This window comes from Drosophila ananassae, chromosome XR, assembly GCF_017639315.1.
Source record: "Drosophila ananassae strain 14024-0371.13 chromosome XR, ASM1763931v2, whole genome shotgun sequence".
Taxonomy (NCBI): Eukaryota; Metazoa; Arthropoda; class Insecta; order Diptera; family Drosophilidae; genus Drosophila; species Drosophila ananassae.
The window spans coordinates 15,531,932-15,546,952 of record NC_057932.1 but is presented as its reverse complement, the minus strand read 5'-3'; the positions used below and the strand labels follow the sequence as shown (position 1 = coordinate 15,546,952).

General features: G+C 37.0%; 1 protein-coding gene across 1 annotated transcript in view; it reads left to right on the top strand.

The window, feature by feature from the left end:
- Positions 1-15,021, top strand: part of LOC116655038 (serine/threonine-protein kinase fused) — a 50,477-nt gene that overhangs the window by 7,352 nt on the left and 28,104 nt on the right. Inside the window, exon 3 of the transcript XR_004310179.2 lies at positions 2,775-3,189. The gene's annotated coding sequence lies outside the window, so the exon portion shown is untranslated. The remainder of the gene's footprint in view (positions 1-2,774; positions 3,190-15,021) is intronic.

Below are 15,021 nucleotides of genomic sequence, written 5' to 3'. Positions count from 1 at the left end.
AAAACAAAACAAAACAAACCTCATAGAAACTCAAACCAAAAATCCAAAACCAAAACCAAACCAAAAACCAACAAACAAAAAAAATGAAAAAAAAAAGCTCAAAAGCAAAACCGGTTGCGGCAGTTTCCTTCCGGAATCAATTATTTTTCACTTTGCTGATTTTTCACGTTCATGGTCACAATTTTTGCAGCAACAACATGCAACAGTTGCTGCTACTGCTGCTGCTGTTGCTGCCGTCAGTGTGTCAGTAGTAGCAACAGCAACAGCAACACCAACAGCAACAGTAGCAATTGCAACTGCAATGTAGCCGCGTCACGACTGACTGCCTTGTATTTTTTTTATTTTTTTTTTACTATTTTTGTTTGTGTTTTTCTGAGTTTTGTTTTTGGTTTTAGTTTCGTTGCAATTTTCAAGCAACTGCTAGTGCAGCTACTGGTGTTGCTGCTTTTCCGATTTTTCCGATATTGTTGCTTCCCATTTTTTGCGATGGCGACATTTTGGTCGACTGACTGACAAATGGCAGACGACGACGATGATGTTTTTCCAAGAAATTTCTATCGTCCAATTCAACATTAGTTTAATTGGTGAAATTGCTTTTGATTTTAGTGGCGTTTTAGTGGCCTTTTGGCAAAAAGTCTTGCCTTGGCTATTCGGCGAAAGTATCGCTAGCCCATATTTGGTCACAACGAGGAGTTGTCTGATTAATTATCACTAAATTAGTGTTTTAATTACCACTTAATAAATGGTAGTATTTGGACTAAAAGGTCTACAGGCATTAGGATGGGAGTTTAAAAGGAGTTTATAAATAAATTTGTAAAATAATTAACACAAATCATTGAAGTATTAGTAGTTATGTTTATCTGATTAGTTCTGATTAAAAATTTCACTCTTTTCTATAATTGTCATAAAATTTATTTTTTAATATTATTATTATTATATTAATATTATTATTTAATATTAATCATAAACCTATCTAGAGGGAGAAAAAAGGGCAATAGTTTTTTTAATTTCCTTTAAAAACCCTACTAATTATTATTTAAAATTTAATTTTTCTAAAAAAAAAAGTATAGTAGCTCTTAAAAAAGTAGATCTCTCAACCACTTAGAGGCTATAAATTTTCATTAAAAAATGTTCCCAAAAAAAAAAAAGAAAAGAAAAAGAAGGAAGCAACTCTTCTCGAAACGAAAGACTTAGGCAACGAACTGTCTAGAAATGTCGGTGCAGCCGATTTGCAAGCAGAGCGAAAGTTATCTTGGCAATTGATTGATTACCAACTTTCTACTCTAGCTGGAGAAATTATAATATCTGCAATTTGAAATGATTCTGGAAGGGGAGGGGGGGTGTGGTGGGAGTTGTTGTTGCAACGATTAGAGGCGAAAGCAGAACATTTTAGACAAGAGACAAGAGACTGTTAAGTGCCATGGTATACCGGTATATGGTATGGTTATGGCCATCAAATGTTAATGAACTTGCAACATCCGCACTTGCAACTCTCTCGCTTTGCATGCACTTTTGTTAGCTAGCCAGTGGTGTGCCAAATCTTCAAATGTGGCACACAAGCTCTCTTCTGAATTGCTCTTGGCTTTTGGGACTTATCTAACCTCCAAGGGGGGTGGGCGATAGGGGGCTTTGTGCCACTTTCTGTTGCACGTTGCAAGGTGAATGCAGGTTGCAGGTTGCTGGTTGCTCGGTTGCATTTTGCTCATACGCCATGGTTGCCCGTCAGCTGTCCCAACCGGAACACTCTTTGCCGCTTAAATATTATTATTTATTATTATTATTTTTTTTTGGTTGCTCTTACTCGCTGAACGCACTCTCTTTACTCGAAGTTTGAGTGAGTTTTTTTCTGTCAGGTTAGCGCTCAAACATGTTCGATCGCCGGTTGGGGCTTGGGAGCTTCAAGCCTGTTATCACTGCGGCTGGCAGGCCAACCATTCGGCGGCCCACCGCCGCTTTGATAAGACGTGTGCGCAAGCCGCTCTGCTCCTCTCATTGCGCCGCTCTCCCTCTCTGCCTATCTCGGCTCTCCAGCCATCGGCGAGAGAGAGAGCGCGAGAGAGATCTGTTCTCCAACTGCAACTGCAACGGCAACGGCAACTGCAACTGCAGTTGCGTCTGATAAGAGCCGAATGCCAAATGTATGCCAAATCAAGTGCATTGAACTCGAGCGGGGCCACGACGGCTGCCGGCGCCAGCTGCGACGCCAGCCGAGGCAGTGGCAGAGGCAGCAACAGAAGCTGCAACAGCAGCAGCACCAGCAGCAGCAGCCACAACAGAAGCTGCAGCAGCATCAACATTGAATAAAAATGAGAATCCTGTTGCAGTTTATCCTTTAGTTTTCGTATTTGTTATTAAATGTTTGAAAATATTTTTGATTTTTTATGATTTTTGTTTATGATGTTGCAGGTTTTTCATGATTTTTTTGACTTTGGCTGTTAGAAGTGGGACATTTTTTGTGGGAAATTTTTGGAAATGAACTTAAAAAATTATTAAAAATTAAAACGGGGATTGTAAATAGTTTTTATTTAATATTTAATATTATTGGAATTTAAATTATAATTATATTAGATATATTTAATTATGAGTTTTAATATTTTAAATTATTTATCAAAGACTCTTTAAACATATTTTACAATTATTTTAAAATACTTAAATCAAAAAGTCTCATCCCTCATTATTTTAATTAACATTGCGATTAGCTCTTAATTAATTTTTTACTTAATTTTTTTAATTTCAACTCTAAGCTTCTGTATTAAGAAAACTTTTACTTTCAGGACATAATTGGCTTAAACAAAAAAGCCAAAAAAAAAAATCTTTAAAATAAAGCCTTATAACCAATATAGCCAATTCAGGCCTAAAAGAAAAATTTATAACCAAACTTTCTAAAGTGTAAAGTGCCAGCCAAATACAAGAGCAACAAAAACCAAAATAAATAAATACAACAACGAAACAAAAACAAAAACCAAAAAAAATCAGAAAGAAAAACATTAAAATTAAACAAGAACTGAAAAGAGCAGCTCGTAAACTTGAGAGCGCAGAATTTGCAGCAGAAAGAAATTTTTACGGCCTATCTGGACAGAAAAAAAAATGAAATAAAATAAAAAATAAAAGGTTGAGGGCCCCGTCTACGATTTCAAGATGTTGGGGCCTGCCTCCCCCACTCCCCTCTGCCTGGAACCCACACACTAGGTAAGTGATCACCTTTTTTTTTAACAATTTTTTTTTACACGTGTATTTTGAGTTTTGAAGTCGTTTTTTTTGGGTTTTTTTTTTAGGCTTTTTAGGCTTTTTTTTTTAGGGCAATTAAAAAGTTGTCGAGCTGCGTTGTCGATTGTCGGTTGTCCGTTTGTCCAACTGTCCGTGTGTCCGTCCGTCTGTCCGTTTGTTGTATTACGGCTGTTTGGCCAAAAATTTACCGTTGCCATGATGATTTTTTTTTCAGTTTTTTAGGCCTATTTTGTGTCCCCCCATAAGATATCTTATATTCCATGGACTTTCTTTGAAAAAAATTACTCTTCTTTATACATTTTAAGGCAACAATAAAGTGGGTGTGTCTTCAATAGTTTCCAAAAAAAAAACTGCAACAAAAATTATATATTTGAGTTTGTTGAAAAAATTTGTATTTAATTTTTTTGGGATTTTGGGGTTTGGTTCCTCGTTTCGATTTTTATTTGGCCAACATAAACAGAGCTGCGAGTGAAAGAGAGGAGGTGTTTCAAAAGAGAGAGATGCAAATATACAGGTGAGAAAAAAAAATCAGATTGCAGGTGAGGCGAAAAATTTCTCTTCCTTGAATTATAATTTTTTCCTCATTTAGTTTCTTGTGAGCATGACCTACCTTCAGAATACGTTCTTTTTAATAAATTATATTTGATTTTTTTGTAAGAAAGATGTCCTGAAATTCCTGCCTAGATGAGCTTTCTTCTCGAACGCATCTGTAAAAAATAAAAAAAAAACAAAAAGACGGCTCTGCACATTCATATTTAACAACTTTCGTGGATGCTTTCACTTCCATGCCAACAATTTGGCAGCAGCTGCTCTCTTGGCCACTTCAGATGGCTTCTTCTTCCGCATCCAGTTAAGAGCCAACAAAGAAACAATGCAACAACAACAATAACATCAAGAGTGCAACAACAACAACAACCATGCAACATAAGTAGAAGCAGCAGCAACAGCAACATTTGCATATTGCATCCGCATCATTGCTATTTTTGGTGTCTCTTTGATTTTATTTGTCCAGCACTCGTCCAACTTGGCTAAGACAGCTAATTACCGGCTTGAACGAAAGTGTTGACACTCCAGATCCTGGCCAATACCTCACTTGGCCTGTGGTAACCTGGCCAAAAAGCTAGCGCCCATTAAAGCCCACATCAATGCGATCATTAGCATAAAAAATGGTAAAAAAAAAAAATAAAAAAAAAACATGAATACTCATACCGGGTATCTTTGACTGTTGGCTCTGTATCTTTGAGTTTGTATCTGTATCTGTAGGTGTGCGGCTCTTACCTGTATCTTGTATCTTGTATCTGTGTGTGTGTGTGTGTGACTCTTCGGCTATTGCTGCCTGTGTGTGTTTACAACACACATTTCAAAAGTCGGTGACTGTGGCACTGAGTTAGTAGTGCGTTAAGTCAACGAACGCAGTCGCGCAGACGCCGGCAGCAACAAGACGCAGCAGCAGCAGCAGCAGCCGCAGCCGCAGCAGCAGAAGCAGCAACATCAGCCGCAGCAGCAGCAAGAAAGAGCTTAGCTTCCAGCTTGTTGAACTGGGAATGAAAAATAAATGGGAATGGGTATGTCATCGTTGCAATCTTTGGGAATTGCTTTTATGCTTTTTTTTTATTTTAATTTTTTTTTGGGTCTTGGCTTTCACAAAAAAAATTAAGCCATATTTTACAAAATAAATTATAATACTAATAAATCAAATTATAAACTATAAATAGGTTCTTATGTTGCAGGCAGAAAAGGCAATTTTTTTTTGCAAAAGTTTATTGAACTTTTCAACTTTTTTTTAATATTTTATTTGATTTTTTTTTGTGTGTTCTGTGAGATTTCTCAGCTGGGCGCCATTCATCATTTACCATCAATTCTCATTCTCTACGACAACAGAAACCGCAGCACGAGACTTTCTCCAGCGATGTTGGATGTCTTTTTGGGCGGTGGGAGGTGGGCGGCAGTAGGTGGGCTTCAGTACAAACAAAAAAATTTATAAAAATAAACATAAACCTTTTTATACATTTTTTGAATTTTATTTTAAGTATCCAAGGCCTGGCGCCTCGTCTGGAATTCCATGTTTGTTGTCCATGTTTGCTGTTGTATTTTTTTTTTCGCCCCGATTCACAAAAAAAAAAATATATATAATCAAAAGTCGGTCAAAATGTTCAGGGCAAATATTTGCGGCTGTGCTGTGCTGCGTTGCGCTGCGTGAGAGTTCGCAATTTAAGCCTTTTGTCCGACAAACTTAAAGATAAGTCTTAAACCCCCCCCACTCCATGGGTTAAAAAAAAAAGTTACATGATCCGAGCCCCTATTTAATCCCCACGTGACCCGAAAACGCAGGGGCGCCCTGACCGAGTAGGCTTTGCAGTTGCAGGCACGTTTTTGGACACGTTGCCTGCCTCTTTTGGAAGTGCTGACTTTGGCGAAAAGGTCCCAAAACGCGCCTCGAATCCGTTTACAAGGGCAACGATCTGGCTAATAGCAGGCACTCCTATACCTGAGGAAGTTTTCCCAGGGACTCGCTTTAAAATTAATCTAAAAATGTTTTTTCTTTTTAGGTTTTCTGGGAACTTTTCAATTCCCACAGATTATAAAGCTTATAATAAAAATGATATTTTTAATCCTTTAAGTTCTTAGATTTCTTTAGAAAAGATGGCCACACTAATGGGGTATTAAAGAGTTTTGGTCACTCTAGGATGGGAATTCCCCTAAACCTCTATTTAATTCTTGGAACTAATCAATTATAAAGCTTATAATACAAATAATCTTCTTAATCCTTCAAGTTCATCGATTCCTTGACAAAATATGGCCACACTTCTAGTTTCATATAGAGCTTTGGTCACTTTAGGATGTGCAGAAAACTATTTTCTTTAAAGATTTTATATAATTTATAAAAAGAAAGCCCTTTTTAAGGGGAATTCCCCCTAAACCGCTGTATAATTCTTGGAACTAATCAATGGTAATCATTCCATTGATTGCCAAAAGCAATTAAAAGCCTCTGTTGTGTAACTCTTTAATTGCATTTACGAGAAACGCATTATTTAAAATTCATTAACAAAATGTTGAATCTTGAGAGAAAAAATTATACAATTTCGTTGGCATTTTGAACTGATTGCCGGACAGTGCACATCTGATGGCTTACCTTTACCTTTAGCCCCTCACCTGGGCTCCATTTGGTTATGTGATCAAGTGGCGGACACACGGACAGGCGGACAAACTCAAGTGTCGTTACAGCCAAAAAAAAAAATGTAAAAATTTTAAATAAATAAAAATAAAATAAAACAAGGAGAAAAAGACCCACGCCGGCAGGGAAAGACATACTCTATACACTATATCATATATATATATAGTTTATACATATATCGTACAAAGACAGCGGACGGAGAGTAGAAAAAAAAAATTTCACCGCTTTTTTTTTTAAGTTAACGATCGCTGCACGTTCAAGGGCCTTACGTAAAGACCGATCCGATCCAGTCCAATCCAATCCAATTGGATCCGATCTGAGGCCCTTTAGGCACATGGCTCGTGAATTTAATTTGATTGTCGCATATTGTCCAATAACCCCTCATTTCCCCCTCTCTAGTCATTACATCGTTAAACGCACACCCCCCCCCCCCCCAAAAAAAAATACACAAAAAAAAAAAGATACAGATACAAATACACTGAAAGAAGGCACAGGCAGATCAACGGCCGCAGCTTAAATTAAATTATACTTGCTCATTGGTCAATTAAAAATTCAGTGTTTTCCATGTTTTGCATAATACAAATGCCTATCAAATGAAAAATACATAAAACCAAAAAAAAATCATTCGAAAATTAATGTAACTGGCGCTTAAAATGCGCCTGTCCATTTTTTTCTTATGGCAACTATCTATTTTGTGGGGTATATTAGCTATATTATAAGGTGTTACTTTACAAATTATAGCTATATTATAGCTGTAGCTATGAATAGCTTATATTCAGGTCGTACACTATGTGGCAGCGATCGTTTTATTGTGTAAATAAGTTGAATAAAATATGGAAGCAATTATTTCCACAAATTAAATTATAATATTGGCATTATTTGATATTTTAAGTAATATTTTAACTCTTAACCTGGATATTTTTATAAATATCTATACAAATATCGTTTAAACTTACTAAAGGAAATGATGAAGCATATATTCTTATGATAAAAGAGATAATAATTTTAAAAGAATATTTTAGATTGATCTTTTAGAAATAAATATTTATTAATATTTAAAATATTCTCTATGAAGGATACTTTATAAATCACCAAACTTATGGTGAGAAGTTCACTGAGAACATGATCGTTTAATAAAGCTATCCCACTCTTTCCCCCCAGAAAAATCGATAAAATATATGTATCCATTTAAAGAGTATCCCCTAGCCTCTATATCCCAGATAATAACTCTTTTTCTGGCGCTCACTTTTGGGCAGATTGTGACATGGTTTTAGGGTCGCCCCCGGTGGCTCTTTAGGCAATATTTCTACTTTGCATAAGTAGAAATTTTTGTTCGACTTTGATTTTTTGGGGTTTGTTGAAGTTTTTTTTTGTTTTTGTTTTTGGTTTGGCTTTGTCTTTTTATTTGCATTTCGTTGCCATTGCGGTCATTAATTTTATTTATTTTCTTCTTTTTTTTTTTAAATAAAACGTTTTAAACACAAAAAAAAAACTGGTTGACCAGTGTTTGCTGTTGTTTGCCGTTGTCTTTTTGGCCATTGGGCTTGAGGTTTAGGTTTTGGGTTTTGGGTTTGGGGTTTTGGTTTTGGGCTTTTGGCTTTAGGACTCCCAATTGGATTGGGGTTTGGGCCTGGTCTTTGTCTTTGTCTCTGGCTCGGCCCTCAGTCGCTGTCAACATTCATAATTTGTCATCGAATGCGTTTGTAATTTGAAGTAATCAAGCATTTTTGTGTTCGTGGTTTTTGTTTGCTTTGGTTTGGATTTAAATTTTTTTCCGATTTTGTTAGCCGACTTAATTTTAGTTTCGTGTCAGTGTGTGGGTTTTTCGAGGGGCTTTGCACTTTCTCCAATTAAAATTAAATTAAATAATCACCTCGGGTGTGTGGGGGACTCTGTCACACCAAATGGTCACTAAGTGGCCCTAAACGGCAGGGAAGTTTCAAATTTTTAAATAAATAAAGAACTCCCAGAAGAATCCCTAGAAAGGTTTCCTGTATCTTCAGTTTTTTAGTATTATTTTTTTAAGGATGTTTGGTTGGGCCAGTAAGGATATACATTTTTAAAAGGATTTAAATCATTTTCTGACTTTATTTGATTTGGGGTTTTATATTTTCTTTCTCATTTCATATTAGCTAATTTATTAAAGACATTACTTAAATGTTTCTTGTAATATATTGTATTTTAATAATAGTTATATAATTTTTTTATTTTTTGTAATTGTCTCAGTATTGTTTCAAACTTTGTTAAATATAATATATAAAAAATGTATACAAAGTTGAAAACTATAAAACTAGATAGATAGATATAAATAGATGGATATAGATTATAGTTTATAAAGTATAGTTTCTTTTTGCTTTTATATTATTTTTAATACTTTTATATAATTGATAATATTTCTTTTAAATAAAAACTTTTTATTTTCTCATTTGAGTAATTTTTAAATTCTTTTCTTTATAATAAATTTTGGCATAAATGAGGAAATGTTAATGATTCGCCATGATTTATTTATATAAACAATATAAACAAATTGTTTGAAGTAGAATTATAATATTTATTGTTTATCAAATATTTAATATACATATAAATTATTTGAACTCTTTAAGCTATAAGTCTAGATAACTTTGCTCTATTAGTTAGTTACTTTTTGTATTCCCTCCTTGGGGAAATACTTGGCCTTCCATATCCCCTTCCGTTTCAAAGGACTTTGCGTCCTGTTGAGTAATTTTTAGCCCATTTCCGATCCATAGTCCCCCCCCATTGTCAGAGAAGCAAAAGCCGAGCGGCAAGCTGCTCCGAGCCCCGGTGGGGCCGAGCAGGTTGAACAAACTTTGCAAAGAGCGTGGATGAAAATTAAGCGCTTGAATTATCGATTTGAAGGCCATCGCGAGATCGCCGAACGAGGCTAGAGATATGCGCAATAATAGTGCTGCTAAAGCGAAATATTAACTTGAATATATATAATATGAGTGTGAGTGTGTATATATATATATTATATGGAAGCTGGAGTGGAAGCTGTGGACCGCTCATCGTTCCGACGATGCAACGCCAACGCCAACGCACGACGCTCAAAGTGCACAAAAGTTCAATAAACTAAAAAAGTGTCTTTTAAAACAGGTAAACAGACACACTCGTACACTCGTACACATCATGGCTATAACCAATACTTGTGCCAGATAGACCGACACACACACATACACACCAGTACCCCCCCGTGGTATGTGTACACACATGTGCCGCATGTGTGTCTCTTGCTGCATTGTTGCTGCTGCAGTTTGAGGCGCAAAGCGAAATGCAGTTCTTGTCAAGCAAGCTGCCGGAGGGAAGCAGCAACATCGGACTTATCCAAGCGAACAGAGCCCGAGAGAATCAGAATATATAGCCGACATATCCGATCCCAACCAGAATCCAAGCCAAAAGCCGGGCCAACAGGGCGTATGAGTGATGTCGCAGAAAATGCGGCTGCCAAGGGAGAGCCAGTTTGTAGCCACTAGAGCAGAAAATCAAGAGCATAAATAAATTAAATATAATCTATGATAATGCTAAATTATAGTAATAGTAATAATATAAGTTTTTAAGATGAACAATGTAAAAAAAAAGATAAAAAATTACAATTATCTTAAAGTCATATCTTAGACACATTTCTTTTCCTTTAGAATATTATTTTATTGAAAAGCCTGGCTTAAAAAAATATTTAAAAAATAGTAAACTATTTAATCTTATAATTATTGTTTTCTTAAATAAAAAATTGTAATCCTCCTTCAATTATCTATCCAAATATTACCTCAACTCAAATGTAGGTTAATTGTTGGCTCTTTTGATAGATCTCTGACTTGCCACAAGTGGTAGCCATCAGTATTCTGGCCTGGTCCGACCATCGGGGGTCACTGACACCTAGTCCACCCTGTACTCCGATTTCGGTTTTCGAGTGGACTTCACTGCTGCAGCTGTGTGTGCGCGCAATTTTTTGAAAGTGCCCAAAAAAATAAAAAAAATTAAGCAAAAAAAAAAATGAGAAACAGAGTTCGCTTGAACTCGCCCGTCGGGTTCCAGCTTCCAGGTTCCCAGGTGAGGTGACTTCCTGCACAGGATCGGATCGGATCGGATTGGATTGGATTGGATTGGATTGGAGTGGAGGAGGCGAGATTGGAGGCGACAATCTGGTTGAGTTCCGCTCGGATGGCTTCGGTTTTTGGGAAAAAGAGACCTCGATTACTATTCCAAAACTTTCTCGCCAGTGAAATGCGGTGTCAAAAACCCAAAATCCAAAAAAGAGCGAACGACCGACCGTCAACCTTGATTGTGCCACAAAAAAAAAAATAAAATAAATAAATCTGAGAAGAAAAAAAAAAAAGAATCTTCAAGTTGCTCAAAACTGAATCTGAATCTGAAGCTCTAGAGTCTAGAGGTTTTTGAACTTTAGCTTTCGTTTTTGTCGGCCAGCTGATTGTGGGCTTGATTCTATGCCAATGACCAACAGACAGCTGCTTTTACTTTAAAGACCTCAAGAGCGGCTTTCTATGTGCCTCCGCCTATCTGTATCTCAGTATTTGTATCTGTATCTGCATCTGCATATGTATCTTTGGCTGTGTTTGTATCTGTATCTGTGTTGAGGCAACTGCCAAGGATGAGTCTACATTTTGATTTATTTCGAAGGCTTAGATTTAAAGTTTGAGGCATAAAGTTAGAAATTAAAAATTTAAAAATAAATATAATAAATTCTATAACATTTTCTTAGTTATAAGATAAAAGAGTACTTATTTATAATCATTTTTAAAGACATAATAGTTAGTTTTAATATTTTATTTATTTAATTTCCTATTTATATAATTTCTTTATAATTTTATTTTTAAAATTAGCAACCTATAGACTCCATTTTCCAAACTTTCAAGTAATTTAGAATGTTATCTCTTGGCAGGTATTCTTCTGGCCATGTTCTTACCATAAAACCCAATTTGCTCCAATTCTCCCATTTCGTTTGACCCAAAGCTGAGGGCATTCCGAATGCTTTCGTATTTCGTATTCAAACTTGGCTTATTAAGTTGGCTTGGCTGGAAACCCCACAGACCCAAAAAATACAAAAAATACAAAAAAAAAAAGTGAAGAAGCGAGAGTTGGCGATGACGTTTGGTTTTAGCCATGTCTATATAGGCTGCGATGGCTATATGGGCTTTGGCTATATGTTGGATTGGCTCTTGGCTCTTAACTGTTGGCTTTCTAATTGTTGTTGCTGTTGCTGTTGCTGGGGGTTTTGGCCCACAGCTGAGAGGCCGCCAGCTGAGCAGCTGATTAGAAGCGAAGCCGATGTGCCGATTGGCAAAACCATTGAGATGCGGATACGTTGGCAGAGCTCTGCTACCACCAACCACCTACCACCTACCTCCTACCTCCTGCCCTCTACCGCCCCTACCCACTGTTAACCTGGCCGAGACGCTGGCAGCACGACGCTAACGTTGGCAGCAACCTGGGGCTTGGTCTGTTGGCTTTGAGCCAACCGGTGAATACAGATGAGAGTTCGTTGACCGGCAAAGTTTTTGAAGTTTATTGCTGCGACTGCTCGACTGCTCAACGACTTGTTCGGTTTTATTTTTTTTTTCTTTTTTTTTTTTGTTTAAGCCACGCTTTCAATATATATGCCAAATATGCAACCAGGAAAGGAACTTTATGGCCAGGCTATAGAGCTCTAGGGCTATGACTCTCTCAAGTAGGAGGCATCTCAGCTGTTCTGAGACTGAAATTGAGACTGAGACTTCCGCGCGGGAAGATCCGGAATCTGAAATCCGAAATACGAGAATCCGGATCAATGAACGTGGTCAAGAAACAGAAACCGTTTAAGCCAAAAAATATATAATATTTTAATTTGTATTTTGGCTTCTATTTCGGGCCCGGCGCTTAGATATTTTTGGCACGCTTCTTCCGGCGTCGTCGACCTTTCGGTATTTAACCCCTCACCTGATAGCCCCGCTATACCCCTCCCCCCCCTTTGTTAACCTGTTAACCACCCCCTTTTGCAAATCAAGACATTTGTATTCGTTCGATTTTTGTTATGGTTTTTGATTCAATTTTTGTTGTTTCTTGTTGGGGTTGACAAACTTTTTGGTAGCACCCCACACCTGTCTGCCCTCCCCCCTCTTTGGCATCGCCCCTTGTTGGCCAAGATCAGCTGTTGTTGCCGATTATGTAACACACCAAAAAAGTCAACGTAATTTGCGTGACTTTTTTTTTCGGGAGTTTATTGACTGCAGAGATTTGATTTTGTTTTTTTGTTGGAGGCTGCAGCGTTTGATGATGAAAATTATGTTTTATTTTTGTTTTTATTTTTTTGAGGGGGTGTCTCAGAAGGGCAGAAGGGGTTGTTGCTTAAGGGAGAAAGTTAAACGGAATTTATATACATTTTAATTTTATTTTCTTATGTGGAATAAAGTTTATTGACTTTTGATCTCAAGGCATTATTGTTGGGGTGGGTAAGGGTTATTTATTGGGCTTTTGTTTTTCAAAACTTTGCGGTTTTTTTTTTATTTCTTTGAAGACTGATATCAGAGAGTTTCAAGCCTTATTTATTAAATTAAAATGCATAAATCTTTGAGTTTATAATTTTCTAATAAATAAGAAGTCTGTCCAAGAATTTTTTTTTTCTACTCATATTTTTTATTAAAATTTTTTTTAAACACATTTTTAAGTATTGTATTATTATTTTTAACAGTTTTGTATTATAGTTGTTTTTCCTATTTAATATTATTTAAATCCTTTTTTTTTTAGAAACCTTTTTTATTTGTTCTAGATTCTATTAATAATTATATATTTTAAAAAATATATGTTATGTCCTTATATGTGTCCTTTTAGATTTAAAAAAAAAAATGTAACCCATATATTTTTGTAATATTTTTTAATTTTTTGTTTTGATTACATTTTTTTTAAATAGAATATTTTTATTAATTTTTTGTTTGAAATTAAATATTTAAATCAATTTTTAATTAGTCGCTTAATCCTCAAAACCCAATCCTTAGACCCTTAAATGCCAATATTCAACTGCCCTTCCGCCTTCCGAGCCTTAAAACTCATATTTTGGCTCTCATAGATTTCCTCAAGTTCGTGTCATTGAAGTCTTTCGTTTGCCTCCCAACAGAATGCCAAGAAAAATGAGAAAAAAAAAATACATAATTCTGGAGCGGCGAGCAAAAGAGACGGCCGATTGCCAACACGGCTCCCGCTTTGGAGCCCCTCCTTGCGACCGCCCCTCCGCCCTCCCTGCGCTCCACTCCACTCCACACTCCCCCTCCTCGGTCTTATGTGACTTTCTGGTTTGGCAGCTGCTGCCGTGTTGCTGCCGCTTCTTGGGGAACACAAATACGAACACAAACACAGACTCGCTGTCGTCGTCGTCGTCGTCGTCGTCGTCGCCCCTTTTGCATTTGTATATGTAGGTCTACGTCCGATTTTACTTTCACTTTTAAAGGTTTACGAACTTTTCTGTTTACAAGTCCGGCAGCGGCCGAGACCAGCGACAGCGACAGCGAAGCCGGCAGCGACGTTGCGTTGCGTTTGCGTTTGCGGCGTCTCTCATTTCAAATGCTTCTCACAACACGTGTGGGCGGGAGGGTGGTGGAGTGAGAAGGGGCAGGGTGGTGGCGGGGCAGGTGCCTGTGAGGTGGCATGGTGGGGGAGGGGGCACAGCACAGTGGAATCAATTAATGGCCATTGCCTGTTACCTGATATTTTGAGCCTTGCTAGCCGCCACTTGGCCCACTGTACTCCTCGCGGCCGTTGAGTCACCGCCACACAAGGAAGTGCAATGCAAAAAAAAATAAAAATAAAAAAACTAAGAGAGAGAAAAATAAATAAGTAACAAAGTGAAAAATAAAAAACAAAAAAAAAAACCTCGTGCTGCTTGGCTTGCAACACCGACTTCCTTGACATTGAAGCAAGGATTTTGGCCCCGCCACAAAGGGGTAGGAGTTAGAGGGTGGCAGAGAGCGGGGGGCGGCAGGCAGGAGGGCAAGTGGCACGGAAGTGGGGAGCCACAAGCAGCGACGTCGACCGCAACACCGAGCAGCAAGTAAGCAGAGCTTGTGCGACAGCAATGCTGTTTTTTAGTCGGTCGGTCATTGACCGTTTCTGAGACGCAGTGACGCCGTGGCTGGCTTTTCGAAGGGGGTACGGTAGTGCGGTGGTGGGGTTAGTGGGGGGATAGTGGAGCCTTATTTTGGTTTTTTTTTTCTCGGTACATGGTTTCTTGCCACAATTGTTCTTTAGGGTTATATTTGGGAAAAGGATGATAGTGTTATGGATGTGTTGTTTCCAAGGCGACACCTTCTGGGTGCTGGTTGTGGGCTGATTTTTTATGAATTTTCATATTTTTCTTAATTATATTAATTCTTAATTATTGTTTATATTTTTTTTAAGGAGTTTCTTTGGGCTCCTTGATTGTATTTTTAATATTTCTTTTTTTTTCTAACCAATCTTGTCTTATTTGTGCTTTTATTTCTCAGAATTTTTTTATAATATTCTCTTAATATTAACTAACAGTTGGATAGTATTATAATAAGATTTATTATATTTATAATACTCTGACTATTATGGCTTTAATATTAAAAAATATTAAATATTAAATTTTTCATTTA